General features: G+C 38.0%; 1 long non-coding RNA gene across 1 annotated transcript; it reads right to left on the bottom strand.

Moving 5' to 3' along the window:
• Positions 1 to 1,293: 1,293 nt before the first annotated feature.
• On the bottom strand, positions 1,294 to 4,861 carry LOC142142704 (uncharacterized). Its single transcript, XR_012689292.1, has 3 exons — positions 4,074 to 4,861; positions 3,151 to 3,242; positions 1,294 to 1,660 (listed from the first exon to the last, which is right to left on the bottom strand). It is a non-coding gene; the product is annotated as an uncharacterized LOC142142704 (long non-coding RNA).
• Between the last annotated feature and the right edge of the window lie 542 nt (positions 4,862 to 5,403).

The raw sequence follows: 5,403 nt of genomic DNA, 5'->3' as shown, positions 1-5,403 counted from the left end.
AATATTTACTCTATATAAATCCTAGCTCAAGTTGCATAGAGAAAAAGAACAAATAGCAATACATCCAGTATACAGAATAATAGTATTTTTTTTTTTTTTTTAATGTTGCCAAATATTTAACAGCGGGTATATTAAGAATTATCTTCAGATATTGCACTTAAGTACATATGTGTACCTAAATCAACCAATCAACGATTAGCTTTCAATCTGTTTACAGAAAGTTACATAATGATAGCTAATTTGTGATTGGTTGCTATTATTTAAATAAGCCAAATTGGCAAATAAAAATGTACAAGAACAAATCCTAACAATACCAGCTTTGGAAATTATGAAAAGCTGACAACTAACTATGCAAATGTATTCATGCTGTAGGATATGTTTGGAGCCAGTTTAAATACAGCCTGGGTTTTTTTTAAAGGAGAACTGGGCAGAATGCTAAAACAATCAAATGTAATACAAGCTCTGGTAATATATAAAATAAAGCCCACAAATATTTTCTTAGCTCCCAATGTATTTGTTTTATTTAAACATGTCTTAAATTATATTTACATTTATTTTTGTTTATATATTATTATCTAGACTTAAGATTATGTACGATTCTTTAGCACCACATGTACTTTGCATTTATCTCCTACTCCTAGGAGAAAACTTGTTCTTTTGATGCCTAGAAATTCTGAGAATTTGATGACAAATTAAGCTATCTTAGATTTGGCTAATTCCAACATATATGGGACCAAAAGAGAGCACCAGTCATAATCAAGGTTTAATGAGGCTCTATCTGATGTCGGATGGACTGGGCAGGACATTTTTGTTTTAGTAATTAAATGCTGAGCATTGTGTCTCAAGGCTGAATCAGGTAATCTGGGTCCCATTTAAAAAGTTTAAGCCTCTAGTGTAGAAGGATGCAATGGCTACATTATTATTAATAGGATACTGGAGGAAGACAGCCCTTCAATTCTCTATGGACTAATGACCTGCATGAAGTGAATCCTACAGTGTGTTGGTTTCACTAAGTCCCTCATACCTCACCGATGTCACTAGATATGAACTATGAACTGAGGCTGCCTTCTCATAATTAATGATAAGGCCCCAAAAAAGCCTTCCTCCACTCTACGTAGCAAGCAAAATGCTATTACAGTACTGTGCAAAAGTTTTAGGCAGGTGTGGAAAAATGCTGCAAAATAAGAATACTTTCAAAAATAGAAGTGTTAATAGTTTATTTTTTTATCAATTAACAAAAAGCAAAGTGAATGAAAAGAAGAGAAAGTAAATTGAATCAATATTTGGTGTGGCCACCCTTTGCCTTCAATACAGCATCAATTCTTCTAGGTACACTTGCACACAGTTTTTGAAGGAATTTGGCAGGGAAGTTGTTCATCTTGGAGTACTCACCACAGATCTTCTGTGGATGTAGGCTTGCTCAAATCCTTCTGTCTCTTCATCTAATCCCAGGCAGACTTGATGATGTTGAGGTCAGGGCTCTGTGGGGGCCATATCATCACTTCTAGGACTCCTTGTTCTTTTTAACTCTGAAGATAGTTCTTAATGACATTGGCTGGATGTTTGGGGTCACCCATCAAAAAACACTATTTCTCTATCTCTCATTGTGGCATCATCTGCCTGTATCCTGCATCAGCTAAATCATGCACAGAACTAATACCTGCAAAGAAAGCAGCACAAAATGGAGTTTGTCTGGCCTCTGCTCTTTCAATTTAATCTGCATAGTTGTTTTAATTACCCAGAGCAACCAAACTAAATTATATTACTCCAAAGGAAGCCAGTGATTGCTGTATTTGTAAACTAATTATTACCAGTACCATATTTTATTGGCAAATGTGAATGTTTCAGCCTAATATAATTAATGGAACCACTTGTTTGAAATTATGCGGTTAAGGCTCAATTATGAATGAAAAAATGTTTACCCTTTAGTTACACAAGTGTCCCTGCCTTTCTGCCTGTCATATTTCAAAGTGAATTTCCAAATTTGTGGGAACAAATTCAATAAATTTCACCAGTTCTTATATTTGTGAGTGGTGGATATTCTGAATAGTGCAGATGGTCTTGGTGGACACAGTAAAAACATCACCTAAAATCCCTACCTTCCCATACATTTTAGAATTTATCTGTTTATTAATTTCAGCTTTTATGCTTTTCTCACTAATGACTTTGGTGGCATAAGCTTGCATTTGGTGACATTTTTTTTTTTGCGTTTGTCACTTTTGGTTTGTTTGAATGTTTTATTAGTCAAAGTGCACCTACTATCCCGCTTTCCCACAACAGTACAACCTTAAGTGCAGGCTGCATTTTATTTAAAGTATAATGGAGAGGTCAGGTTTCAAGCTCAAAATTATTTTTGCAGGGAGGAAAAAGTGGTGCATCTACCCAAAAACTTGGAAAAACCTCTTTGAATGCACGCTCTTCACACCCAACAGCCAATTTCCCACAAAATGAAATCTGGTTTTTACACTTAAGTTAAAATTTTGGCTTACTTGTGTGTCTAATCCACACTTATCAAGGAATGTCCTCGATATAAGCAAATCCTCTCTATAGACCTGTCACGAGCCACAGCGGCTCATTGTTTACCTGTGTGTCGCAGCCCGGCCGTTGCCATGGTGACCAGGACGTCACTTCCTACTTATCTCGGCTGCCACCAGGGCAACAGCTGGGACGCTCTGTTACGCAGCGCCAGGTCCCAGCATTTGGGAACAGCCAGGTGCGTGCGCATGAGATGTAATTAATAGCCTCCTGTGGCTAATTGCAGCCCAAGCGCCTCTGATCCCTGATTTACCAAATCAAGCATTTAAGGCAGGAAGGGCTTAGCGTGAGTCCTCAATATCTGACCTGCTCTAAGTCATGTGACTATTCTGCCCATTTGCTGATTGATTCCTGTTGTGACCCCTGGCTTGTTTCTGGACCCTGCTTGTGCTCTGATTACCCTGACCTCTGGCTTTGTTTACTGGGTATCCTTGTGTGCTGCCAGCCCTGACCATTTTGCCTGTCCCTGATTTTCCCATTTGCTACGGACTCCTGACCTGGACTGCTCTTGACCATCCGCTCCTATACCTGGCCACTACTTCCTACCTTCCCGCTGCGGTATTACACATGAACTTCTATTATGCTAAGACTTAAGACCTGGGGGTATCCAACTACCTGTGAGTGCAACAATCTCTACGGGAAAGGCAACTGTTATAGGCGAAGATCTCTGTTCTCCTGTTCTCAAAGTTCATGTTAATAGCCGTTTGCTGTAACAAGAAAAAGCAAATTTTAACATCTTTGCAAATGTCCTCGTAAATCCATTGCTGACAGCAGAAAATGTCATTGCAATGAATAATGTTTTGGGCATCCATCATGTCAACAGAATGCATGAGGTCAAGCGAGTCTGCTTGTCTCCACAAAACACTGGAGCTATTGTCCTTAGACTGAAATGTAGAAAATATTTCAGATAAATGGCGACCGACAATATTTTTTTCAGCCATTTTAAAACATTTATGCACAATTCCTTTTTTTTCAATGCAAATGGATGGAAACTCATTCATACAATAGAGTGACCTATTGGTTGCACACATGAAGAACATTCAAACATCATGGATCAAAGAAAACAGACCAGTCATTTATAATATTATTAAAAAACAAAGCCATAGTTCATGTGTCTTTTGATTTGATGTGTCACATAATTGTCCACATATATAATAGTTTATTTTAATGCTTCCTTCATAATATATCTTGGTAACAGAGGGCCATTGTTGGCTTCAGTAATATAGATCTTTACTTACAGATAGCTCTCTATCTATAAACAATTTGTCCAGGTATTTTAAAGTTAAAGAATAGGTTTTTAGCTTAGAGCTAATCTTATAAGTTGTTTCTTACATTGCAGTAACACACATCTCACTGTCACTTTCTAGTTTCCTATATTCTGCAGTCTCACCCCAATACCACTAGCAGGCAAATATCTTATACTTAAATAAAGTGTTATTTATTGGAAACATTCACCACTTTTAAGAAAATTTATACTTCATTTATACTACATCATAATAAAACATTCTATAGAAAAACATACAACACAATGAGCATACTTAACGAGCCGCACTGGTTATTCAAATCCTGACTGGCTGTTGGTTATAGTCTTGTTTTCCACTGCAGACATTCAGCCCGAATTTTACCCCACTTTCGGTGGGCACACACCAGGAGAAGGATCAATGGAGGTACTGCAGTCTGTTAGAGATTATCTTCCATTCCATAGTTCTTCTGCAACACCTTCTAGACAGTCTAATGGAAGTTACAACCTCCAGCCAGTACTGTTGGTCTAAAGTCTCTAGAATGTCTCCAAGCACTGTTTCTTACGACCTTCTCCCACAGTCTTGGATGCTAAGTATCAAGGTGGTAGCTTACTTGTGGGCCTTATCTTCTGGTTGTGATTTAGGACCAAGGGGTAAATGTATCAAGCTAAGAGTTTTCCGGCGGGTTTGAAAAACAGATTCTAGCTATCATTTATTTAGTGCATTCTACAAAATGATAGCTAGAATCTGGTTGCTATAGGCAACATCTCCACTTTTCAAACCCGCTGGTAAACTCTCAGCTTGATACATTTACCCCCAAGTCTTAGTCTCATGCAGATGATGGGTCCTCAAAGTCTGCAAATAAGGGGAGTATACAGTAGCAAATAGCCTTCTTCAACAAAGGAGTATAGTCATGGTAGGCTTGAGGAGTAGTCCTCTCCTATTTTTAATCCATTAGTAATTCTCCAGAATTTTAGAGATCAAGGTTCACCGGCATTTGTGATCCATCCTGGCTGGCCACTAGAGTCCCATAATCGGAATTTGTAGTGGTCGACCACTATAATCTGAAATACCACATGGCGAAGTTTAAGAACACATTTGGGGAAGTGCCACCAGCATTCTTTTTGATGAGAGGGGGTGGCTTTACTTTTTTTTAACAGTGTCTGTTATCCAAATCTAATCACAAATACTTATCAATAAACATAAGAAAATAATACTTCCTTTCTGGGTTTTCAATGATAATTGGACCACATGTGTGCATTAAGTCCAGAGGCTGTGCAGCTGCTACTTCTGGATTTTAGAAGAAATTTCTTTGTCATTTTCCCTTTCAAGCAGCTCGTGCACTAAATCATTTGCCTGCACTTATCAATCTTGAGACTGTTAGCGAGCTGCCCTTTAGCATATCACATATTATTGCAGTACATGTGTCAGTCCAACTTGGCAGTGTTGACTGCTTCTTTGCAATTAATTTGGTACAATTCCTTAATTAATTTTCCTTCGGCGAGAGTGTGACTAGGCTAGATACATAGGGGGTCACTTAGAGTTGGGTGCCGGTCAGGTCGTTTAACATTTTTGCTTTTTGTATTTGCTTTTTCTTTCATATGGATTCACATGAAAAAGAAGAAGA

Source organism: Mixophyes fleayi, chromosome 3, assembly GCF_038048845.1.
Source record: "Mixophyes fleayi isolate aMixFle1 chromosome 3, aMixFle1.hap1, whole genome shotgun sequence".
NCBI classification, from domain to species: domain Eukaryota; kingdom Metazoa; phylum Chordata; class Amphibia; order Anura; family Limnodynastidae; genus Mixophyes; species Mixophyes fleayi.
The sequence above is the reverse complement of the archived record's forward strand: the minus strand, read 5'-3'. Positions and strand labels throughout refer to the sequence as shown.